Source organism: Rattus norvegicus, chromosome 9 (assembly GCF_021556685.1).
Source record: "Rattus norvegicus strain SHRSP/BbbUtx chromosome 9, alternate assembly SHRSP_T2T, whole genome shotgun sequence".
NCBI classification, from domain to species: Eukaryota; Metazoa; Chordata; class Mammalia; order Rodentia; family Muridae; genus Rattus; species Rattus norvegicus.
This window is the reverse complement of record NC_141542.1, coordinates 106,378,368-106,404,917: the sequence shown is the minus strand read 5'-3', so window position 1 is coordinate 106,404,917 and position 26,550 is coordinate 106,378,368. Positions and strand designations below refer to the sequence as shown.

General features: G+C 48.1%; 1 long non-coding RNA gene across 13 annotated transcripts; it reads left to right on the top strand.

The window, feature by feature from the left end:
- The first annotated feature begins 2,198 nt into the window (after positions 1-2,198).
- LOC134480410 (uncharacterized) lies at positions 2,199-23,148 on the top strand. Of its 13 annotated transcripts, XR_015629231.1 has the most exons (6): positions 2,199-2,606; positions 6,794-8,164; positions 9,021-9,113; positions 10,567-10,780; positions 19,388-19,554; positions 20,189-21,832. It is a non-coding gene; the product is annotated as an uncharacterized LOC134480410 (long non-coding RNA). The 13 variants fall into 13 exon arrangements; XR_015629234.1 differs by lacking the exon at positions 10,567-10,780; XR_015629232.1 differs by lacking the exon at positions 6,794-8,164 and having other exon boundaries at positions 2,307-2,606; positions 10,567-10,807.
- Positions 23,149-26,550: the final 3,402 nt, after the last annotated feature.

Sequence of the window (26,550 nt, the reverse complement as noted above, 5' to 3'; positions counted from 1 at the left end):
ACCGTATCTTCAAGTGTCTGTAGTGTTCGGTAGAACACCAAGTCAGGATGGGCCCATCCACTCCAGCACTTGCAGCTTCAAGGTCGGTTCCTTATCTAACTGAGGTCATACAGCACTGCCATATGTACACATTGAGGATCTAGTCACATTCTACTTCAATCTTTACAAGTCAAATCAACTTAAGGGCAGCTTCAACCTTACTGAAGAAAGCTGGTTGCTGGAGTCTGGGGAGATAACTCATTAAAGTGCTTGCCATGCAGTCACGAAGACCTCAATCCCCAACAGCCACATAAGTGGGATTTGGTGGTGCACACTTATAGTCCTGGCTCTGAGGAGCAGGAACAGGCTGATCCTTGCAGCTCCCTGGGCAGCCAGCCTAGCCTAATCAGCCAGCCTCAGGTCCCAGATCTCCTGAAGAATCACACCAGTGTTTGACCTCTGGCTTCCACATGCACAGGAAGGAGAGAGGGAGGGAAGGAGGGATACAGAGACAGAGAGAGAGACAGAGACAGAGAGAGATAGAGAGACAGAGAGACACAGAGAGACACAGAGAGAGACAGAGACAGAGAGGAAGAGAAGAAGAAGAGAGAGACAGAGGGAGGGAAGGAGAGGGAGAGGGAGGGAGAGAGGAGGAGAGATTTAAAAATTGTAGAGGTTCTTTTTAAACTCATAAGATCCTTGTAAATTACAACCACAGGGTGATTTTGTTGCCCAGTGGAATAAGGAAAAGTAAGCAATAAAGGATCATAAGTACTTTCTTAATTTATGTCAGGAGAAGAGAGATAGTAAACAGATGGATATTCAAACACAAACTAAGTAACCCTCAACTTGAGCACACTCAATGCCCTGGTTCTCAACGCTTCCCAATACTCCTCACCTGCCAGTCCACACGGTCTACCCCACATGTGACAGATAGGGAAGGTCTGAGCTTCAGTCCACCAAGATGCCTGGCATCGGAGCTGACAGACCTGGTGTCATAACAACTTCACAGTGCCCCTATTCCTGCCCATATTTTGACACCAAGTACACGGGCTTCATCTACGAGATTGAAATCAGGCACAGCTATCTAATTTAAACAAGGGGAATGATGTACCTGCACATGGACCAGGACATTAAGCATAGCGATTCTCTTCGGTATAATTTTGTTAAACAATTAGAGATAAAACTACATGTGGAAAACATTCTGGAGACCTAAATCTAGGGAGATTTGTGAGCAAGCCCTTCTTCATAACAGCTGCTATGTTTCACTTGTGTCTTTGTATAGTCTAGAAGCTTCATCTGCAAGCAGAACAGCTTATCCTCACTTTTTGCTTCTTCACGGTTTGCCCTGTCATTCAAAGAACACGGGACTTTGTTAGCACGGGACTCTAGTGTGTCCTTGCCTTTGGTTATCACAAAACCACATAACAAATGACTCCTGGCTTCTACAGATATTGACACCCAGGTCTGGGAATCTACACGTCCTCTGCTGCTGAGCTGGCTAGACCTGGACTCAGTTGGCAGCCTTTGCTTCAGGCTGTGTGCATCAGCTCGGCAAAGCTATGTGCCTTGAAATCTGCTCGGCTCTACATCCAGGCGCTGTTCTGGGGTCTGGATTGAAAGGGAAGTAGCAAGCACTAAATCCTCTAGTAGCGGGTGACCGTGTATGACAGACAACTAAACCACTCAAGCACAGTGACAGCTCACATTCCATTGGCCAAAGCCAATGTTGCGGTAGTGAGAGCGGAAGTTCCTTCCAGACCTGGGTAGGAGGAAGGGGATGACTGTCTGTGAGCTGCAGTCCAAAGTTTTAGGCTACCTGAAGCCCATCTATAAATCCAGGGCAATCCTCCCTCCCCCAGTCAGGGGCTGCTGTGAGTGTTTGAATTGGATAGACATGTCTGGCCAGTATGTGAGGTCAGTATGATACTGGCCGTGTTGTCCAAATACTGAGTAACGAGCCTGATGCACTTACATACACAGTTTATGATAGCCCTGGGGGAAGCATGCAGTGATGGGTGTGTCCCCCAGAACACCATCCTTGCCTCTAGCTGTAACTGCCTCCCCAACATGCCTGACTTCTGTCACCCAAGACATCTAACAGCAGAAGCTATGATCCTGATGATCCTTCCCAATGTTGCTTCCACTGCTTACTTTCTTCTCCCAAAGCCCTACTAAGAACTATTCTCATGCAAACGCGTCTTTGATCCCATGATGGGAATTTGGCACTAGTGTAGGGTCCTTGGGAGAATTTATACTACCATTCAGATAACGGAACATTCCACAAGGATTCTCCAGAGGGTGTCTTGCTTGATCCGGAGTGGTTTAGATGAGAAGCTGCTTTTGAAGTAGACTAGTTCATGATCAGCAGCCATGAGTGTGACTATGATCCCTTTGGCTTGGTGACATGTGTCGCCTGGCTTTCGAGGACGGTTGCCTGACCCTGAGCCATTGTTGGAGCTGAGCCCATCTACAAGTTCGTTCTAAAAGCTCTGAAGTTGTGGACCGTCTTCTGGCTGGCCATGTGTCCTTGGCAACTTTGCTGCCTCTTGTCTGATCTTGGCCTCAGCATGTGACAGGTGTCATGAAGATGAGATGAGCCATGTACTAAGAGGGACCTGGCATGTGTAAGTAATGGTGGTGTCTGTGACAGTGAATGGTGCTTGGAAGGGGGAAGAATGGTGTGACAGAAAAGGGTCTTGAAAGTGACCACAGGGACCTGGGTGGAAAGTAGGCCTGCTGCCTGGGTCACATTGCTGATGGAAGACAGACAGAGCTACAGGCTCTGCCTTTAAGAGCCCTGTTTAAAACCCAAATTTTCTCTTATGGGCCAGGCCTGAATGGCACTGGAGATGGGCTCTGGAGTACAGTGTCCTTATGAAACCTGCACAAAGCTTACTGAATATGGAGGGTTGTCTAAGAGCCTTCCAAGTGAGGCAGATGACTCTTGCATTGATCTGGGGTCAAAACTTTACTTTGATGTCTTGTTTTGAAAAGATCTTCTGACCTCTGGTCATCCCGCCCTGATCATGTCTGTCACACTCTGTCTCACGACCCTGCTCCTGGTCATTTTTATCTCTACTTCTTTGGAAGAAGACTTGTCTTTTTCTTCTGTCCACTTTCCTTTGGTGTTTATCCTTAGACAAAGGGCTGTCACGCCACCCTTCTTGTAGACTTAACCTTCACTGTTGGGGGTATATACACAGAAAACTGCTAACTAGAGAGAGCCCATAGTCATAGCTAGAGCCCACAAAGCTGTCATCGGGGGCTAGGAAAGACCCCTTCAGGGGCTGTGCCATGGCTTCCTCAGTGGTACACTGAGCCCCAATATGCTTTCAGGGTTGTTTTTTTTTTGTTTTTGTTTTTTTTTTTGTTTTTGCCATAGGGAGTCTTGTTTGGCTACAAGTAGGTTGCTTTGGGTGGGTTCACTCCTTCAATGAGAACTTTCTCAGTGTCTTCTATGGTACCAGGCAGGACTTGCCTGGCTCCCGCCCTCATGGAACATTGGAACACATTCATTAAAAGTCATAGAAAAAGAGAACTCAGTATACTGGGGGCATGGGGAAGCCCTTGAAGCCATAAATATAGTTAACACAGGTCCTGGTTTATTCCGGGAGATAATTTTTTTCAACAAATGGTAGCATTTATGGGGTCAACACACCTGAAATCTCTTAATTTCTGGGAAGGTTTATAAGGAGGGCTCCCAGGGGAGTACTGCAGGAATGCCAGGCAAGGCAGAACGGGACAGAAAAAGCTGGTCTACACCTGAATTCAAATAAGCCCTCCAGTGATTTCTGAAGGTCTCAAGGATGGCTCCTCACTAATGCTCCAGCCAATGCCAAGGGCCTGCATCTCCATTTTCTATGCTCCAAACCAGCCTAGCTCTGAATCATCACAGGAATCAGGGAAACCCTGAGTCAGATGTTCCCTGGGCTTGAGGACAATTCCCAGAAGGCATGTGGCTGTAAGCCATAATCCCACAGGGCCAGCATCTGGAATGGTACAGCCAAAGGGAAGCTAGTGAAGCCCCACAGTGCCGTGGTGGTCACACATACTCAGTGAATCAGTGGGAGTTTAGTGCCTGAAGTCCACAGTACATTCTAGAAAATGCTCTGTCTAGATAGAGCCCATGTACTAGGAGTTGGGAGTTGGGATCTGGGATCTGGGATCTGGGATCTGGGATCTGGGAGCTGGGAGCTGGGAGCTGGGAGCCGGGAGCCGGGAGCTGGGAGCTAAGTCAATCAGATAGCAAGGAAAAAGGCACAGGGAGAGCCCTATGTTTGGGCTTTTGATAAGGGAGAGGTGGCAGTGAACATTAAGGAAATGGGTGTCTCAGCACATCTCCAGATCTATGCCTCCAGCTCTGTGTTGGAGTGCTCCAGGGTCTCATCCCTATTTCTGTCCATTAATAAAAATCCATGTGTGATCTCAACTGGTATCTCAGGACATCACATGTGGATGGCTCTGAGTTCTGTCACTCCTTCTGTGGTCTCCATCAGAGTATCTAGTTACATCTCATGTGAGCAATACATACAGAACCTGTGCCACTTTGCACTCCACATCTTTGGTGTTCCCCACTCTGACTGCCTTACAGTCTTTCTATCTCACCTAAGGACAAAGTCATTCTCCCAAGCCAGAATTGGGCCATTGTGTGCACCTTGGATGAAGCACCATTGGTACCTATTTCATGATATCAAGTACATTCAAGATTTTGGAATTGGGGTTCCCTCTACTTTCCCTCCTGCCATCTTTATAGATCTCTTCCCATTTGTATGCACACAATTACCTTCTTAATGGTTTTTAGCGTTTTAAAATCATAACTGAAAATGTAGACTATTTTATGGTTTAAATCTGATCATTTTGTGATGGTGAATATGGTCAACTTGGCAGCATGTAAACATTTCTGCAAGAGATATACAGATAGGCTTAACTGAAGTATGAAGAAACACCCACTGTGGGTGTCACTATTCCCTAGGCTGTGGTTCTATACTACATGAAAAGAGAAAGCAAATTGAGCATCAGCATTAATCTCTTTCCAGTTATTGACTGCAGATGCAATGTGACCATATGCCTCATGGTGGTCTGGATGCACTGTCTTTCCTGCCACGATGACTGTACCTTAAACTATGAGTCCAAACAAATCCTTCCTTCCTTAACTTACTCTAGCCAGGTTACTGATGCATTATTTATACCCCTTTCCTCCATGTTTTTATCATCTATTTGTTCTATTAAAATAGAAGTTCAAATGAGCAAAAGTCTTTTGTGAGGAGGGATTGATACTACTTCTAGTACCTAGAACAAGACCTCATACATAGTAGGTTTTCGAAATACTTCATTAAAAAAAAACCTGACTGCCTACATCTCTTCCCAAAGCATTTTTGTGGGGTAAAGGAAGTGCTGTAATAGGATGATGTACCCACAGCAAGTAACCTGAAATGTGGCTATCCCTCTGTAAAACAGAGTTCAGCCCATTTGTGGTGCCCTAGTGAGACAGAGGTAACTCCCCTCCAATTGACAGTAGGGACTGACATGAAAGAACTCTGGCCAGTGTTTGTTACATGGGATGGTTTCTGTAAATAGCCCCTTTGCTGAGCCCATCAGGAAGAGCCTAGATTCTGTCTGAGCTGGGTCATAAGCAGAACTGAGAGACCCTCCAATATCTTTACCAGCATTTGCTACATGGCAGGAGGAGGATGAAACCATGGGATACTGAGGGCTGTACGAAGGAAAGGCTTTAAGATCCCATGGAGGACTGAACTCCTTCCCAATATCCCACAGTGAAAGTTCATAACACTGGCCAGGAGGAGCACCTGACCCTACACAGAAGAATCAGGCTAGCCTGCTGTGTGATTGATAGGTTCAAAACCTGGCCTGTTCCCCACCACATACTGATATGGATTGAGGCCAGGTACTCTGCATTTTACACAGTCAGGAAAAAAGAAGATTCTATTTTGCCAGAATCACATGTGTGGGCTTTCAGTGATGAGTGTCCTGAGAGGTGGATGGTTTCCTCTAGTTAGAGGGAGAAACACTGGCTTGCAGCTGAACTTCTGTTAAAAAAATAAAAGGCTTAATGTGGACTCAGAAGGACCCCAGCAGATCCAGCTGTACTTGGAAAGGAAACCTCTGGGTTGGGTTCATGGACAGTTCTATCCTTTGATTAACAAGGTGAGCTGGGAACTAGACTCAAGCGTTTCCTGAGAACAGCCTTGTTGGACTTGGTCATAATTGCAAGTTTGATTCTCAGAAGCTATGAAGTTAATTTTTCCACTTTGTCCGACAGTTTAACAAACAGAACTGAAACCAGACAAAGGCAAAGCCAAAGGCATCAGCAAAGGCTAGAAAACTGCTGCCTAGTCTAGGCTGAGGGGATGATGATGGTGGAGGATGGAAAGACACACATAGATACCTCATCGTTAACCTTCCTTGTACTGGAAGTCTGTGCTCTGTCAACAGGAGCAAGAGACAGGAGTTTCCCAGGTCAAGAGTAGCACCTAGCTGGTCCTGTTACAGAGTGATGAGACCTTCCAGTAAGGAGCTTATGTGTTCCTCATAATGACTGGCTCTCTGCTGATTCTACAAGAGAGGCTGTGGTCTAGAGATGCCCGTTGAGATCCCAAGAAAAGAGAAACCAAATGGTTATGTGTTAGAAGATGCAGTCAGGTGAAACCAGGAAGAAGATCCCTAGAGCAAGGCTGGTCACAAGGTGGGACCCTTTGTTCCCTGTGCAGGTGACTCCAAGGGGTGGCTGAGTGGCTGGTCCTGCAGTAGAGCTAAAGGAACTATCATGGCTGTCCTCTGTTCTTCTCTCCAGCTCCCCTTCACCCTGCCATGAGTTTCCTCTGAAGAACGTCCCAGAATTCCAAAAGTGATTCATACTTGTCCCTGTGCATAACCCATCCGGCTCCCCTTTCTCAAATCGGGCACTGGCTCATCACATCCACCAGATCCAGGATTCAAGCTACCATAGACAGAGTCCTACACAGGCCCAGCCACCTGAGGAAGTTGCTGCAGACTCACACAGCACAGCGCCAGCCTTGGCCAATGAGAATCCTGACTTCTACATGAGGGATGGACAGGCTAGTGTCTATCTTCTGCAGACGAAACACAAACACAGCTTCCCGATCTGCACAAACCCATAGGGACACAACCCTTAAAAATGCAATTTGGCTTCTCTACAAAGACGAGATAATGGAGACCCAGACAGCAGCCCGACTTGCCTAAAATAATATAAGGAATTGAAGGGAGTGGAAAGAAAACATAGCCTGCACATTGGTCCCATTTGTAGTCCACTAGAATATTTCCCCATTTTATCAAAGGAAAGGTGGAAATTCAGAATGCATGTGTGTGAAGGCCAGAGGCCATACTTGGGTAGGTTCCCTAAGAAAGCTGGCCATCTTGTTTGTTGAAACAGGGTTGTTCAGTGGGACGCAAGGGACACTGCTGGGCTAGGCTGCCTGTGACTCTTCCAATCTTGATTTCCCATGTGGAAATAACAAGCATGCTACCATACCCAGCTTTTAAACAGATTCTGGGGACTGAACTCAGGCAGTCACTATTGACTAAGCCATCTTCCCAACCAGTCTGCGTCATTTTGTATCAATTTTTCTATTTCAAGAATCACTGACTATGAATTAAATGAGACTTCTGTGATTCAAATATCTTTGAGAGAATTTGAAACAAAACCTCTTGAGAGAGGGAGAGAGAGAGAGAGAGAGAGAGATAGAGAGAGAGAGAGAGAGAGAGAGAGAGAGAGAGAGAGAAGATGGGAAGATAAGGACAAAGGAGGTGGGTGGGAGAGATGTTGTCTTAGTTAGAGTTTCTATTGCTATGAAGAGACACCATGACCTTGGCAACTCTTATAAAGGAAAACAATTATTTGGGGCTGGCTTACAGTTCAGGGGTTTAGTCCATTACCATCTTGGTAGGAAGCATGGTGGTGCTCAGTCAGACATGGGACTGGAGAAAGAACTGAGAGTTCTACATCTTGATCCAAAAGCAACAGGAAGAGACCGAGCAACTAGGCCTGGTTTCGGTTTCTGAACCCTCAGAGCCCACCTCTACGGATGGACACACTTCCTCTAACAAGGCCACACCCACTGTAATAAGGCCACACCTCCTCATAGTGCCACTCCCTCTGAGTCTGCGGAGGCCATTTTCATTCGGAGAATCACAGATGGGAAAGGTAAGAGAAACGTAAAGTGTGAGGATAAGGTAGAAAGGCCACAGAGTTGAAACTATACACAGAGGACCCGTTCCAGGTCTTACAGTGAAAGGATGCGTCGGAAACATTCATTTTCCCCTTCGGTTTTCTTACTGAGGCTGTTTCCCTTAGTCTTTTTCCTCTTCAAAGTACACAGTTTACCCCCGCACAGCTCATTCACATTCATCAAGACAGAGCCCACAAGCTAACATTACATATCTTAACCAAATCATCTTAACACTCTTTATTTCACACAACCAGATGGCTGTCGGTTGCTGTAACAAACGTATGAGAGAGAGAGCAACTTCTAAAGGGTAGAGGCTTATCCCGGGAGTCTCTGCTAACGCTTGGTTGCCAGTATGGCTTTGGTGCCTGTGGCAAGAAGCACACCACAGCAGGACATGTGTGGCAGAGCAAACTGTTCACTTGGAGGTTGGGGAAGAGGAGGATCTTGAAGAGCCTGGGGTTCCCACAGCGTCAAGTTCGCATATTTATCTGCCTACAGTCACTACTAGATTCCGCCTCCCATATGTTCCATGAGAAAGACCCAGGCCTTTTACTGTGGTGCATACACAGCTATCCCAGCCCAAGGACCAAGACATCATGCTGTTTGTTTCTAACAAAGTGCCCAGTGATGCCCACAAGGGGAGCATCCATCACCAGAATGAACCCGGAGGCTCAGGATCTAAACAATCAGGTGGTAGGGAATGAACGAGAGCCATGTCCTTGGAGAACACGTGGTATCACTCACGTATTACTTTTTCTGTTGCTGTGAAAAGACACCATGACCAAAACAACTCATGGAAGAAAGGGTTCATCTGGGTTTCTGGTTCTGCAGGCATGAAGTCCATCATGGATCTGAGACAGGCATGGTGGCAAGAGAAAGAAGCTGGGAGATCACATCTTCAGTTGTAAGGACGGAGCAGAGAAGGTGAGCTCCAAGGGTCACTGAGCTCTTAATCCCAAAGCCCAGTCCTAGTGACATGCCTTCTCCAGCAAGGATATACCACCTAAACCTCCCTAGACAGTAGCACTAACTAGGAACCAGAGCAGTTGAGAGCCGTTCTCATTCAAACCACCACACTCCAAGTTATAGTTAGGCAACTGAGCCTTGACTCACTTATGCAACCTACCATGCAAGGGCCATGACAGCATCCAAGCCCACCAGCCAACCCAGACCTGGTGGATCTCAGAGCCCTTGTACTGCTCTATGCTATGAAGCCAGACATGTTTGGGGCTAACTCAAGATGGCAATTTCCACTGCCCTTGAGTCTTGTGTTTATAGACTCTAAGATGCATACCCACACGCAGGCCCCTCGTGACTCCCAGAGTGCCCTTTCCTCCTGTTTCCAACTTCCCAACTTCTTCCCAGTAGGAGAATGCATTCCAAGTTAACTCATATTGATCCAGGAGATATGCCATTGCCACCCCGCCTTGCTTCAGCTATTTCGTGAGACATGTTTTTCAAGGACGTGAGAACTCGCTATTCTAATACTTGACTAAATTCTGCCTGTTTCCCGGATTCATGGTTAATATCCACGTTCAGCAGACAGAGCTCCTAATGTCTCCCCAGTTAACTCGAGTGCAAACCCCCTTCTTGGATCGGCAGCTCCCCTCCTCCCTTACATTGTGTTCTCTGGTTTATGGGTCTCAAATGTGAAATATCAAGTCCACATCCTGTCCGTTGCTGGCCCAAGTGGCAGGCAGCATTCTTGAGGAGCGGCCAGTTTATTTCCTGACTTAAAGCAAGGATCTCTCCGCTTCCTTTCATTTCCTCAGTGCTCAGGAGAGGAGCTGAGCCACGTGTTAGCACAGAGGCTTCTGGAACAAAAGCCCTGGCTGCAACAGATGGAAAGCATTTGCTACGAAGGAGGCTGTTTATCCTCTCTAGACAGCCCCAAGCTTCGTCCTTGCTGATGCGAGTATGTCTTGGGCTCACCAGTACCGACTGTGAACCTACCTCCACCATTACCACATTCCCACCATGACACAGCTCCCCAGTTCACACACACCCCCACCAAACATAGTTTTTCCTCTTGTTCCTGCCTTCCCAAAGCCTGGCTCCAGACAGTGGACAAATTTTCAGCACATGGACTCAGGAAACTATCTTAGTGTAAGTTTTCCTCCTTATTTGGTTGTTTAGTAGAAAGTGTCCTGGTGTGAACAGTCCGGCTGTGAACTAACTAGAAGCCACGTAGTGTGTGAGACAAGAGCTGTCTCTCTTCTTTTTTAGGGAGATCAGAAGGTGAGGGGATCAAAGGTAACACTCTATTTTGCATTCTAAGGCTTAGTTCCCTCAAAAGGGGACCTCTCAAAGGCCAGGAGCTTCCTAGCCACAGCAGCCTGTCTCCAAAGCCATGGAGCCTTTGGCGCCCTCCTTGCAGGAGCGGAATTCCCAGGGAAACCTTCAAGTGATGAGAGGCACAGAGAGGAGCTACCTCTGCCCAGAACCACACCGTCAGCTTCGCCCACTTCTCCCAAGTTTGGAGGGAAAGTCATCCAGAAGCCCTCCTCTGAAACATTGCCACCTGAGTCCCAGTGGAGACATGTATTTGATCCCAACAGACCCTAATGCTACACCCACAAGGACAGAGTTACGTGAGTACTCCAGGAGACGCCGAGCATGTGAGTGAGGTGTTTGGAACATTTGGAGGAAAGGAGGTGAGAGATTTTTGAGAGGAATAACATGGGGCCCCTTGGAGATCATTTTATGCAATTGACAGCAGATAGATTTGAGCAAGGGATGCTGGGAAAGGGTAGGGCGTGGTGTACACACCCTAAACTGTGTAGAAACTTAACTAAGTTACACTGGGTGATTGTTTCTCTATTTTTATATGGCAATGCACTTCTTAGAGTGCAGAAGAGGGGGAGATGGCCCATGTGTCTATGTGTTGGGGGGCAGGGGTCTGGAAACCCCTCCAGAGTATTCCTATCCATTTTTGGGGGCAGGGTTGTACCATACCCTCAGGTATTCTGATACTCTTCATCTGGGGTGCATCAGGACCATAGCAAGTTACTGTTTTAAATGTTTTCAAATACTTGCTTGTCCTTAAAACCTTCTGGCTGTTATTAATGAGGACACTGAAACACAAGAGATTTTGTGTCTCAAAGCTGATTTGTGAACAGCTAGGTTTGGGAGTCCTGCGTTCTAGATCTGAAACCCACACCTGTAACTTAGGAAGAAGATATGGCAGTTCCCTACAGTTCAAATACACTTACCACAGCTCCTGGGTTGAAGATCTATTTACAATAGCTGTACTCATAATTGCTCTAAGCTGGAAATGACCAAAGGACTTCTCAGATAGTGAGTAGACCTGCCCTCCTACCCAGACACAATTGAACATGAGGCAGTGAAAAGGAACAGACTACAGATGCACAGCGGCGTGGATGAGTCTCCCACCCTGCTGGAAGCAAATGGCCGGAAGTCTCGCTCTGTTTCCCTGACTGTGGAGCAAGGCAGGGCCATGAGGACCAGACAGATCGGCATTTGGCAGGGCTCAGAGACGAAATGAGGAGCTGACTAGAAAAGAGGTTGTTTTAATAATAATGTTATGTATCGGTTACTGTTAGTGGTTAGTGTATGCCATTTGTCAAGACACAGAACTATTCATCTGAAAAGGGTGATTTACTGGATGTAAATTAGTCCCGAGAGCCTGGCTTCAAAATGAACAGCAAGCTAGAGAAGCCGAGTTTCTGGTGCACATCACTAATCCCAGGATTCAGGAGGCTGAGACTAGATAGAGGCTCTCAAGTTCCAGGCTAGCCTGCCACACAGAATAAGACTTTTCTTCCCCATGCCCTGTCTGCCTCCAAAAAAATCAGAACAAAACAACAGTATCAAAACCCACAAACACAAATCTTTTGTTTGTGTTATTTGTTTATTTACATATGTATGTATTCATTCATTCATTCACTCATTCGTTTGTTCGTCCATTTGAGACAGGGTCTTGTGTATCCCACCCAGGCTGGCCTCCAACTCTATACATAGCTAAGGATGACCTTGAACTTCTGATGCTTAACTTTCTGGTGTTTTCACCACAGACTGGTACCATTTCACATGTAGTCATGAATACTGAACCAGATTTCAGGGTCTAGGCAAATGCTCTACCAACTGGACCACACCTGCTGCCCCTGGCATCATTTCTTTTGCTTCATTTTCTGAGTCAGTCTATCCACATATCATCACTCCGGCTATTCTCAAACCTGTCGGCTCAAGTGACCCTCCCACCTGAGTCTCCTGAGTAGCTGGAACTACGTGTTTGCTTTTGAATTATGGTAACACATAACTCTATATTATGTGTTAATAGCTATAAACACATAGAGACAGAAACAATCTGTGGCTGTGGCCTTCAACCTTCCCCATTCTGTGACCCTTCAAAACCATTCCTCGTGTTGTGGTAACCTCCAACTACAAAACTATTTTTGCTGCTACTTCAGAACTGTAGTTTTGCTACTGTTAGAAATCATAATATAAATCTCTGTGTTTTCTTAATGGTCTTAGATGACCCCTGTGAAAGGGTCATTTGATTCCCAAAGGAGTCATACCCCACAGGTTTCAAACCGCTGTCCTAGAGATCCCAGAATGGGCCTACTATGAACTCTTCAATGGCTAGCACAGTCCCATCATGATTACACATTGTTCATCAATGAAGTGTGCTGGCCATTCTTAAAAAAATCCAATAATGCTTGAGGTCATAAGAAGCAGACACACAATAATTATTTTGGGCACAAAATCGATGCAGTGGAAACTAGAGAGATTAGGACAGAGAGACTTTCAAAGCTGCAGCTTGGAGCAAAACAGACGTAAACCCTCCGTTCCCAAGATTCAAGATTCTCCTGCAGCAGGCCCCACCCAGAGCCATTCACATTTTGCTTAGAGAGGAACTGGATTTCCATTAACCAAGCTCTCTTACAAATGGCACCATTGGTGTTTACAGCACATGGAGGGACTTTACGGGATGACATGGAGCCCGGGCTCTGAGATGTCATATGGCTCTTGGCAGCTGTTGTAAGGGGGGGAAAGCTGGGGAAGATTGGTGATTCCAGTGTCACAGAAACCTTGAGGCATGGTGGGCTTTGATGAGGCCTGAAGAACATGCCTGGCCCCAGCACCAGAGAATTACAGATTGTGACAGAGAGAGTCTGGTTTGTTGACATAGTACAACCAGAATGAGGTCACATGGTTCAAAGGATCTGATTTCTTACACGGACCCAGAAAGTATCTTTGAGGAATCTTGAAATTAGAGATGGTTAAAATATGATTCTCTTTGCCCTAGCGTGGCCAGCTCAACTCATTTGGTGGCTTCAAATGACTTAATCAGAAAGCCTATTTTCAGTAACAATAAGATGCCTCAACTAGCCAGGTCTGACACTGGGAAGTTATTATTGTCCAAAGGGATCAAAGTTTGCTAAAAGCCTTCTGTGGGCAGATGGTTACAGTGCTGTTCTGCTCTCCCGACTTTGCTTGGGACAGCAAAATCAGTGGGGAGTCACTAAGCATTAAAGAACCACATCCAAATCTTACAACCAAAACGAAGAAACATTTCCCTGAACTGTTTGCCACCAATGACTAGATTTTTAGTTGTTACAAAAGTCATCTCTGCATTCACATGTAGTCACATATACAAGTATCTCTCTCTCTCTCTCTCTCTCTCTCTCTCTCACACACACACACACACACACACACACACACACACACACACACACACACACACGCCAGATGGCAGATGAGGTAATTGGTCTTTGAAGATTCAAATAAAATTGGCTGAGACCCCATCCCATGTGCTGTGGGAAGTCCATGCTTCTTGGGCAGGGAGGGAGGACGAGGAGAGGGAGCACTTTCCCTAAGCCCTTCTGCCTTTCAGCTTCAGTTCTAGCCAAATTAGGTCAGGGAGCGATTGCTTTTGTATCCCAAACATAGACATGTTCTCCCCCTCCCCCCTTTAAAGCTCAGATGCAAAAAGGCTTGAGTTATAATTCTTTAGCTCATTGTCTTAATTCATTTCCTGTTGCTATGATAAAAATGTCCTGACAGGAGCAACTTGGGGGAGAAAGGGTTGGTTTTAATGCACGGTTTTGGGTTGCAGCCCATCATTGTGGGATCAAGGCAGCAAGGTCCTGAAGCATCCTGACCACAGAGAATGAGTTAATGCTTGCTTGCTTGCTCTCTGTGCTCTCTCTGTGTCTCTGTCTCTCTGCCTCTGTCTCTCTGTCTCTCTCTGTCTGTCTCTGTCTGTCTCTGTCTCTGTCTCTGTCTCTCTCTGTCTCTGTCTCTCTCTCTCTCTCTCTCTCTCTCTCTCTCTCTCTCTCTCTCTCTCTCTCTCTTTCTCTCAGAGTCCCAGATCCCGCTAGGGACTGGTGGCTAAACCTAGGTCTTCCCACACCAATCAACATAATCAAGGCAATAGCCAAGAATAACCAAGACAATGTCTCACAGGCAGCCTTGGTGTGGACGGTCTCTCATTGAGACTCCCTTTCCGGGTGATTGTAGATTGTGACAAACTAACAATTACGCTAAACGTCCCACTCATGAATCACTGTTACCAGTAAGCATGGTTAGGTATTCCGTCTGTCTGTCTGTGTCTGTCTGTCCCCTGTCTACTTCTCCATCCATTCACATATCCATCCAGACACTCTCTGGTCCTTTCCTCACTCAGTGCCATACCATCGGTGATAGTTGATATTAGCTGGAAGCCTGACATGACTTGTAGTCACCATGGGAACACATCTGAATGTGTCTCCAGGAATATTTCCAGAAAGACTTAACCAGTCCACTGTAATAGTTCGGATGAGAAAGTTCCCCTAGAGTCTTGGACATTTGAATACTTGGGCCCTAGTTGATGGGACTGTTCGAGAGGTTTAGGAAATGTGGCCTTCTATTGGGGGAGTATGGCACTGAAGGGGGACTTTGAAGCTTCAAAAGCCATTCTCTGTGTCCAGGTCAACTTTCTCTGCTTCCTGTTTGTACTTCATACTTGAGCTCTAAGCTTCCTGCTGCCACAGCTCCACTCAGACATCACAGAATCAGGAGGGTCTTGTCCTCACTTTGGGCCTGAGCTTGAACAAGCGATGGGACCACGAGTGTATGGCACAGCACATGGTGTATGCTGTATCAGGGATCAAAGCCAGAGCTTTGTGAATTCCAGGACATCACCCTGCCAATTGAGCCATATCTCCATCTCTCCTTAATTTCTTAAACATACCCTCCCTGTTGGAGGCATGTTACTGGTTCATTCCAGTCTGTCCCAGTGACTTCTCTCTAGACGATAATTGATGCATTTGCAAAAATATAAATAGAGGGGGGAATATGTTTTAGTGACTGTGTGGTGAGGTGTGGGGTAGGGGGTGCCTTGGTGGGCCCATGCTGAAGCATCCTCTCCCTGAGGGAGACTACAATGATGGTATAGTATAGAATAGAGTTTATTCGGGGCATGGGGAGGAGAGTAGTAGAAGAGAGAGAGAGAGAGAGAGAGAGAGAGAGAGAGAGAGAGAGAGAGAGAAGAGGAGGAGGAGGAGGAGGAGGAGGAGGAGGAGGAGGAGGAGGAAGAAGAAGAAGAAGAAGAAGAAGAAGAAGAAGAAGAAGAAGAAGAAGAAGAAGAAGAAGAAGAAGAGGGAGGAGGAGGAAGAGGAAGAGGAAGAGGAGGAAGAGGAGGAGGAAGAGGAAGAGGAGGAAGAGGAGGAGGAAGAGGAAAGAAGTAGAGACCAGCCATGAGCATGTAGAGGGGGGGGAAGGGAATGGAGAGAGAGCAGGAGCGGGAAGGCAAGAGCAAGAGCAAGAGAGAGAGAGAGAGGAGGGGGCAAGCAGCCCTTTTTACAGTGAGTCAGGCATACCTGGCTGTTGTCAGGTAACTGTGGTGGGACTTAGACAAAATGCTAGCAATAATGATGATGTTCTAGATACCATGGACCCTGGACAAAAAGGGCTACACTGAGGAGCCAAACTTTGGAGAACAGGAAACCTCTGAAACAATATCTCCCAGCTGCATATGTAAGCCAAGGCTGTCATCGTGCCTCAGCTGACCACGCTTCCTCCAGCAGCTGTCCGTGTCAGAGAACATTTGGGCCTTGCTGACCACATCTCAGCCTTGTACTATTTACTCAGTAAGACCCTCTTGGGATATCCCGCCCACCTCTCCTTTCCAAAGCTGTCCTGTCCCAGAATGAGAAAACTTGTTCAGTATGGTAGTCTCTCTCTCTCTCTCTCTCTCTCTCTCTCTCTCTCTCTCTCTCCTGTTCTCACTCTGCCACACTTCTCATCCCTCTGAATGTATTCTTCTCTCCTCCAGACCAAGGTTTGAAGGGAGACACCACCCATCACTCAGACAGGAGGAAGGGGTTCCAAAGGGGAGCGAGGTCAGCTGTGTTCGGCGTTTGAGCCGAGTGAGGCTTCCTATTTCCAGATTCCTCCTGAGGGCTCCTCATGTGATGCTGGCTGGAGAGTCAGCACCGGTCTGTTCCAAGTTCTTTCACTAAACTGTAGCACAGTTCCTGATTGAAAAACCACATGTTACGTGGCATGTCTTTCTCCAGTTTCCACAGAACCCAGCCATGAGCCACCAACAGTGTGGGAAAAACAGTCAAGACGTCTCCATTTGGTTTGTGCTTGAGATGGATCCTGAGGCCTTGAGTTGACCAGGCTGACACTCTACCATGGAGACACAACGCAGCCCCTTAAGGAAGGGGCCTCTGAAGAGAGTTCTCCACAGAACTTCCCTGGGGAGCCCAGGTCCCTTTCTCCCCAACTGTCCCTCTTCATCCAAAGTCACTTGGCTTAATCCTGTTTTTGGTTGTTTACAGCATAGTCTGATAGAAGGAACATGTTCAGGGTGGACCAGAGATAACCAGAACTCCAAAGCCATCTGAGGCTAGCTCTTAAGTAAGACCTTTGGGACATTTGGCTGGATGTCACTTCCCCCGTGACATCTTGTTGCTGTATTTTCTCCATTCTCCTTTTAGACCTCCTTTGAGTGTCCACACTGGCTAATACAGCAGTGTTCTTACTGTCCGTGATTATCATGGGCATGATTATTTTCCATTTTTAGGAGAGTAAAAAAACGCCACAAAAGATCACCTCAGACACGGATTTGTCCATCCAAACTCTAAGAGGTGGACTGACTGAAGTCAAAGCTGATACATGGGTTTATATGTTTTAGAAAAAAAATCACAGTCACCGACACTTGGACAGGTGAGCTAAAAGTGTCCTGGCAGGTGTGGGGAAGTGACCGCAGGTCCTCTGCTGCAGCCTGGGGGATCCCCAGCCCACAGGCTCCTCCAGGTTCAGATGCTGGGGACATCACTGCCTCTCAGCCCTGTCTCTGTTTCTCTGGTCCCTGCTGAAGAATACCCCAGTGTCTCGTCCACCACACTGGCTGGAATGGAACTTGGACTCTTATCTCCTTCCAGCCACAGTTTAGGGACCCTTGACACACGCCCCTAAGAAGTAGTTTGGGGGAAATTTATAAGGGTCTGCCCACCATCTGGACTACCTCTGGGTCTCAGAAGTTCTCTGGCCATGTCAGTAGAAGCCAGGGTGGGAGGACTTCTTAGTACATCTCCCAGCTATGACCCCCGTCATCCTTCAGCATGGTTCTTGGGCCCCACCATGAGCATGCAATGAACGCCTTCCTCCAGGACCCCAAAGCTTTCCAAGGCTTCTGTTGTCTGCTTAAGCAGGCCCTTGAATACCTGGGAACACAGAGCAGGGCATGGTTAAATATAGAAGAAAGCCATCCCCCCAAAATTCTAGTCCTATTATCTAACATTTCTTTAGACCATTTTTGGAAAACAACTCTCCACCACCCCTCCTGTTCTCAGCTCAACAAGCCCTTAGAGATCTGACCCAGCTGTTCTTTCCCTGTACTGAAATGGGTCCTGCCTTCCCCACATTTGCCAAGTTTGCCAAGAACAGGGTGAGTCTCACCACCACCATCCAGTGGTACCTGGGGACGTCTCAGGTATTCATACATAAGTCACCTCTGGAGGAGGTCAAATGGCGAGCTGTAGACTGGTCTTTCTTTTTCTTCCCGAGCTCCATGCAGGGCTGGTCACGCCAGTCACCCCAGGGAGTGTGAGTCCCTGGGAGCACTGCATAGTATGGATGGGTCTCCTTCAGGGGTTGTTTGAGAACACAGGGTTCTTTCCAAGGTTGTCAGGAGGGGTGCTCTGAGCATGACTGATTTCAGCAGTCTTCAGGCTTCCCAGAAGTCTTGAGTCTCTAGACTTAGGGGTGATTTTGTGTTCATGTTTGTTGGCACAACAGGAGTTGGAAGCGTTCTGAGACTATGAAGGGTGCTGAGTGTGTGCTCTGACCTGGAGCACTGACATCATCAATAGCCCCTCGACCAGAAAGCCAAAGGCAAAACCAGGTGACTTACAGAATGCTTTCAACTTCCACGGCACGGAAACCTCTACCGGGGCTGAATGTGATCTACTGACGCAGAGTCAGAAGGGACACCCAGGCACCACACCGTTACCGAGAAAGTCACCATTTAGATTTACTATGTGGGTTTCTGAAGGAACACGGTTGCACATCTACTCGCCTCGGGTAGGGCACCAGTGGGATGAACTCCACACGAGTCTAACTCCGTGGGCCGATGAGTTTATTGAGCTTACAAACAAGGGGCTAGGATGAGGGTCATTTACAGCTGATGAGACTTCCAAATAACCACATGAGTGACAAATGCTACCCCAGCATGGATGTAAACTTCCCAGAGCTACCTAGTTGGAGATGTCCCGTCTTCCCCTTCCAGCCAGCCTTCCATCCCTTTTTATCCTAGCTTCTCCCAAGACCATGCTTTGCTAAGGCACAATTACATATAACCAGGAGGCAGCTGCAGGAGGGAGAGATTGGCTGGAGTCTAAGGTAAGAGCTTAAGGACCTCCCTAGCCTTCCTTCTACAAGGAGCATCAAGAAGTCTGACCTTGCAAAGGCTTTGACGACGACTACCCCAAGCTCTCCTTCTAGGAGAGCGTGTCAACAGGCCTGATCTTACTGATGGCCTCTTTCCAATATTCGTAGGCATTTTGTTTGAGACTGTGATTTCCCTCATGCTCAAAGGGTAGCATTCCACACAGGATTTAACACCTGAGTAATTGATCACGAAATAATGGAAGAGTGCTAAGCTCAGAGGAATTATGGTCTTTATTGACTACTCATTTAATTATAAATGTAGTTGGTTTCATTTCAATAATGACCATGTTTGACAGATGCCTCTCTAAATGGATGGAAGGAGTCTGTCTGGCCCGCCACAGTGCAAGCCATTTCTCTCTGCAATAAGGACAAACCGCCTTCCCGTGTGTTTGAAACCAGCCAGAACCCAGAGGTGCTGGGACAACATTGTCCTAGGAAGCTCAGCGAGAAACAATAGGAACAGGTCAGTGTATGCATGGTACATAGGGAGTCAGTCTTGCTACCAGGAGGAGTTAGCCAAGAAGGGCTGGAGGAGGAAGAGAGTGGCAGGGACTAGATAGGTCTTGTGACTGAAGCCACTGGTCCAGGGTCCTGATCCTGTTGCTTACTAAGGACCCATGCAGAGAGACCCCTTATCTTTCCTGAGCCTGTTTCCTTAATTGTGGAGTGACCAAGGAGACTGACTGCTCACCACTTAGGACTTTAGCAGGATCGGTGATGATGACAGTGTGGGACTGTGCCAAAAGCAGGCATCACAGTGGCCCAGGAGGCAGTAACAATGTCTCCTCTCTCAGAAGAGCACAGAGTCCCCAGTAGTTGTGAGAAACCTGTTTTAGGCTGGAAGGACCTTGAGCTGCACTGCCCCATACTGATGGGTACTCAGCCCTTCTGTTGCATTCTGAGGCGCTGTACCCACGTCGCTGTGGCCATCACTGTAGGAAGATGGAAGGAATATGAAAGCCAGGGTCTCTTTAAGTCTGGACTCAGTGAGCTTAGGATATGGTGTGCAGTGGGCAGGGTTCAAGACCATGGAGTCTTTTTAAAAGAGTATGAAACGGACTTCAACATTGAAGGTCCTCACTTTTGCTTTCTTCTAGGGCTGCACTGTGGTCTGAAAGGATCAGTCTGGTTTGCCCAGGACATCAAAGCTAGGCTCATCAATGCCAGAGGTGGAGTGGGGGTCGGGCAACAAGCTTGTCATTTCACTGAGAACATACATATCACTTACCCAAGTCATAAGAGAACAGGGGACTGAAGAAATTGAACTGCCAGTCAAGAATTGTCCCCTAGACGGACATGTGCAAAACAGCTCTGGGGAGCCTAGCTTGTGACTCACAGGCAGTCTCCCCCGCCCCCGACACTGCAGCTGTGGGCAGCATGGCCACCTTCTGATTCACGTTTTCCAAGGTTACCCAGAAAAATGGAAACCATCTGGATGCACCAGCTCCCACTCAGATGGACGCCCACACTGTTCTCAGACTGGCATAGAAGCTTCCATAGTCCCTGCTTGCCCAGAGCAGTTTCCTCAGCTGTAACGTCTGTCTGTCTCCATCATCATCAAACTCCAGGCCCACTGACCCAGAAGGCATCCGCACAGGGTGCCAAATGAACATGGAGCTGCCTGCCTACAGCCAGGGTCTTTTAAAGTCCCCTTACTTGCTGTTCTCCTGGGTAACTGTCCTCATACCAACTACAGGACAGCCCGTGGTGCTCCTTCAATGAACCATTTCTTGTCTGACTTGGGCAATGACACTAGGGTTCCTCTCTAATTTGGGGTTTTGGATATAATGCAAAAAAGGAGGGATGTCCGGAAGGAAAGGGTGTCCTGGGAGAGTCCTCAGAAGTTCCCAGCATATGCTGTCTTGGGAACACCACTCTAGCCGTGTGCAGCTGGCCACTGACAGTCCGACTCCCTGTGTGTGTGTGCGCACACGCATGCTGATTTATGAAGAATTTTCCCGGAAGATAAGCCCCACCTGCGTTTTAGATCTAAGAGTACCCAGTACAATGTGGAGCCTGGTAAAGCGTGCTCTCCTTGCTAGCTGCAGGGCCAGACTCCCTGGCTCTATTCCTACTCCCACATTGGCTGCCTGGCCCAGTTTTCTGGGGACAGTAACGGTTCATCTAGAGACTGCTGGAAGCCTGAAGGAGACACACCAGCTTTGAGGCTCCCGGAGAACACTCAGACAGACTTGGGGGTGGGAGAACGGCAGAGAAAGTACCAGCTCGAAAGTCACTACTGTAGGGACCTAGAGCGTCCCCTGCCCTCTCTGGTAGGGGGTGGCTTAAGTGTCCCTTTTAACAGCCACCCAGGTCCATTTGTATTGAATGAGTCACCCCTCTAAGGCCACCATGTGAAGCTTACATGGTTGTAAGAATCCTCTCATTCTCCTGTTCATGCAGACAGTTGCCCATCCCTGCTGTGGGCTTCACCCCTCTCCCAGCACCTTCACAAGCTTTGGGAGGTTTGGACCCTGTTTGTAGTCATGTGGAGATGCTGGTCTGAAGGGGGGGTCTTGTCTCTAGAGGACCGCAGAGACCTGTGGGATGGATGGTGGTGGATCTGGTGCAGAAGTGGGCCTGAGAGGTCCTTTGCCTGTGTCACCTGCGTGTTAGCAGAGGATATGGAGAATGGGTAACCAGTATGGGGGAGGGGGGAATGGGGAGAGGACAGCCTGGCTGCAGTTGGAAGAATGAGAGGAAGTTGGGTAGGGGAGCACACAAGAACAGGGATGACAACCGAGGCTCTGTGATGCTTCAGAAGGCCCTACCCTTCCCAGGAAGGTGGCTTGTGCCACACTGCAGAGAGTATCAGTTAGGAAACAGAATACCTTAAGGATTGTGTGTTCAGGAGGCTTGGAGGCATGGGGGAGGGGCCGGAAGTCGTCAGAGGCCAGCATTCCCTTCCTTTCTGGAAGCGTGACTGGAGGGGAGGAATAAGGATAGCTATAGTGTGCTGGGTGTGCAAGGGTTGGAGTTTGTCTGGCTTTGGTGTGGGCCTGGGGCGTTTCAGTAGTGTGGTAGGGAATCCACTGCTGAGACGGCAGAAACGCCCCTGGCAAAGTGCCTCGCGCTTCAGAAAGCGGCTGCTTCCTGGCCAGACAAGGAACCAGAACCAGACAGTCTTTTCACGAGGTGACCCTTCGCAAGGAAGGAGGCACAGGCCTCTGAGATTTGAAGTCACCTCCCCCACTTAAAGATACTTGAAACAGCTGCCAGATGGGCCACCTCCCCACGTTTCAAGGCTGCCATCTGGTGGAAGTCTGGGGAATAGCAACTATCTTAAACAAGACCCTTTCTACTCCAGGGGCTCCAGCAACTGTTGACAGGTAAGGTGGACAACATATACCCCTAAAGATCATTTTGCCTGGGAGAAAGAGCATCTCTGGGCCTAGTTGATTGACTGGCAAGCAGAGATGGTGATTGATCTACAAAGTGTCACTTGCCTCCCTCCAAGTAAGCAATGCACAAGATACACGGTACTCATGGGTTCAAATCTTGCCCAGCCTTTGAAGCTAACTCCCATGAACATGACTTTGTTCTTGTGTGTAGGGAATGATGGCCACAGAGATCAGTGTCATCACGTAGCATATGCCTAGTGCCCCTGGTTATTCCCTCTCCAGCTATATTGTTCTCGTGACCCATCAGCTCCGGAGACCCACTGTTTAGAAGACCAAATAATGTCTCCTCCACTGAAGGGTCTGGAGTGGGACAGATTAGCCTGGACTGGTCAGAGTCCTGATGAGAAGGACATGGTGATGCACTTTGGGAGTGGCAAACACAGTGAGGAAACAGACCCTCCTCTGTAGAGCCTCCAAAAGAATTAACCTGCTGAATGGCTTCCGTTCCAGGAGGCTGAGTGTGGACTTTCAGCCTCCAGAACAAGAGATAGAACCAGTGTGGCTTTAGAACCCCATTTCCCCGGCTATAGCATCTGTTGCAACTTGACTTGGGAAAATTAATGCCAAGATCAAGGTTCAGAGGTCAAAGCTCAACAGATGTCTAGACACTGAAACTCACCGGCGCCACAATGTGCAAGTAAATGACCTGAAAACTAGCGGGGTCTCACCCTTGTGTCCCTCGGGTTGGTTCTAGGTCATTTTTATTTATTTCTTAAGGCTGGTGAGATGGCGCCGGTGCCGCGGGGAAAGCACTTGCCACTCAAGCCTAAGGTCCTGAGTTTGATCCCCTTGAACTACAACAACAACAACAACAGCAAATATGTGTGGACAAAAGTGGAAGGAATAACCAACTCCACAAACTGTCTTCTGGATTCCACATACGTGCTGTGGCAAGCGCATCCCCCACGTCATAAGCGCACACACACAATAATAATTCTCATTTGTCAGTATCTAAAAATCACATTTTCACACCATTTTTTTCCTACCTGAAACCCACGTCTCCCCATGGTGATATCTGGACTTGGCAACCAGAACCTTCCAAACCTACTTCCCTCCCACCAGACTTTGAAGATTGTGTTGTCACTATGGCACAGGAGCGTAGTTTAAAGAGGTCGCACTGTAGTGGAAGACATGAATGACAGCCAGTTATTTCTCCACTCAAACCTTCCACTTCTAAATAATATGTTTGCCCTGGGGTGCTCATCTACTGAGTGTCTAGAATGAAAAACAATGGAGAGTTAACTCACTGGACCCCCAGGCCAAGCCCCCTCGCCTCTGGACCTCTCGACCTGACTAAACCGTAGGATTCAGGCTTCAGAAGGTCTTCCAGGAGTGTTACAGAGGGGAACTGAAGACACCTCAGGGTCAGACCTGGTGCTCAACGTCACAGCCTTGGATACTGTTGGGGGAGATATCAGGATTGGAGTGTCAGGTTCCCGAGTCGGAGACCCTTGTCCCCAGGGTCACGTCACATCTCTCTGAATAAAGAATGAATTAGAAGGAAAGGGGGAGTGTAGAAACACCAAGGTTGGATGTGTGGAGAAGAAAGTGCTGTTCAAGAGAGGGAGCCTGAGGGTATTGTGAGGTCCCAGGAGCTGTGATGTCATGGGAGGGGGTGTCATCTTGGACCCCAAGATGTCTCTGAGGTTCTGAGTTCTAAAAGTCCCTGAGGATCTGGTCAGGGCTCCTGGCTTTGCTATAGAAGATGCCCACCCATGAAGGAGGGCAGTGGAGCTGAACCTTAGCCTTGGAATCTTCTGCAAGTTGGGCACTTACAGAAGAGAGGAGAAGCTGTCCCTGTCTGTGGCTTTTGGGCCATAACCAGCAAGCTGGTTCTTTTGTAGCTGACTGATTTATAACTCCCCAGGACAGGGTCTACACGTGCTTAGAAGTTTGAAGCTTGTGTTGTAGACACCACACCCTGTGTGTAGAATTAAGAACTCAGAACTTACCAACTGCACATCCAAAGTCCAAACTGGTACAGAAGACAAGGTGAACTCCACAGACCGGGAACATTGTAGCATGTTTGAAAGGTGGCTTTCTGAGCAGCGGTGATGGGTCATGATGGCAGCTGGCAAAACGGGAATGGGTTTCCACTTACAGAGATGGGAGTCTGTCCTGAGAAGTCCTGTTCACTGTGGCCACCTGAAAAGCTCTTCCCCTCTCCCAGTCTTAGCTCATTCCTTGGTGAAAAGGAATCTCTGATCACTACTCATCAGGTAACCATGAGAATCGTCCAACATATGGCCATCTTGAGCAAGGGCCTTGAATGGAGCATAGCTTGGAGCTGTGGGCTTCTTTCCAACACCCTTAGCTAGAATTTAAGGGTACTGTGTACCTGGGGCCTGGCTCTATTCCGAACTGTCCCTGTATCAACTGTCTCTTGGCTCTGTGGCCACAGTCCCTTCTCACCAATCTTCTCTAACACCCTTGCTTACTGGGGGTTTTCACACCCCCAGAACCACACATGCTTTGGACCTCCAGGCCTGTTTCAACACTAGCTTCAGGGGCTTGTATCCTGGCTTCCTGCCTACTGACCCCCTAAACCATATTCCTAGAGAAGCACTATCTGGGCCAGGGAGAAGTCCCTGGTGGGCACTCTCAACTTTCCCTCAGTGTCTACCTGGGACCTGTCACCAGTCTCCAAGGGAGTGCAGAGGATATGTTGGCCTCAGACAGGGGATCCTAAGAGGACTGTGTGCTGAGGTGGCCCCAAAGCATGGGTAAGTGAGGACAGGTCTCTCTCCCCTTTTGCTCAGCCAGTCACATGACTTTTGAGCTGAGACCAAGACCTCCATCCTATGTGTTACTTTCTATTGCTGCTGTAAACACCTTTGAAGAAGCAACTTGGGGATAAAAGGGTTGCTTCAACATACAGTTTTCATCCATCACAAAGAGAGGGCAAAGCAGGAACTCAGGGCAGGAACTCAGGACAGGAACTGAAGCAGGGGCCAGGAAGGAGCTCCACTCACTGGCTTGATCTCCATGACTTGCTTAGCATGCTTGTGTATGCCACCTAGGACCATGGCTGTGGCACCATTCATAGTGGGCTCGGTCCTCCCCGATCAATCACCAAGCAAGAAAATGCCCTAAAATCATTTCCACACAGGTCAAGTGATGGAGGCATTCTCTCGGAGAAGGGTTCCTCTCCGGTGAGACTCTAGCTTGTGTCCCATTGACAGAAACAAACCAGTACAGCCTCCTTTCCAATTATCCCAATGCCTGCCGGAGAAAGCCTTCAGCATCCCTATGTCTTCATTCCTGAGTGCATCTCCCTTTTCTACCTTTTGAAGCTCTTTTTAACTCTGGCGGGAAGAACCGGTGTGGGGAGCAGTTTCCTGGCACTTTGGAGTCATGCCCAAGGGTGGACCCTGCTGTTTACAGCAGGCTGCAGTTCGGTGAGAGTTGGATCCAGCCCACTGTCCCCAGACACCCTCAAGTCTTACCCAGCCAACCACACCTTGCTAGCAGGGATTCCCACACTGCAGCAAATACTCACAGCCAGCTTGTTTACTCTCCAAAACTTCTATGCTGTATTTGTGTTCTCTGTAGCAAGAACGGGCCTGGGGCGCTGAACACTTTAATGAACAATTAGGGATAGGGAACTCAGGAGGCTGCCTTCTCCAGTCCCTGGTCCATTTGTTTGTTGCTTGTTTGTTCTTTAACTACGACTCCTCCAGAAGTCGGTGTTGGCTGCTCTCTCCATTGCTTTGCCCAGCCAGGAGCTGGCAGCATGCGTCCTACAGCAAAAGCAAGAAGCTCACTCCACAAACGTGCTCCTACCCTCGGGCTGCCATGGGTGGGAATCCAGCCCTTGGAAGGTGAACATGGAGGACTGGGCTGAGGACTCTGTGGAGATCAATTGCTTATTTCATATTTGTTTATCCTGAAGTTTTCCCGTCATGCCGGCCAGTGTTAAAGAGCCATTCAGCCTAACAGATGATCAACTAATAATAGAAATGAGAGAAGCTGCCTCATGGGAGACAAGGCCAGGGCTTCCCTGAAAATGGTACCCTGTGTTCTCAGACTCTTGGGCAGGAGAATCTGACCTGACCCTG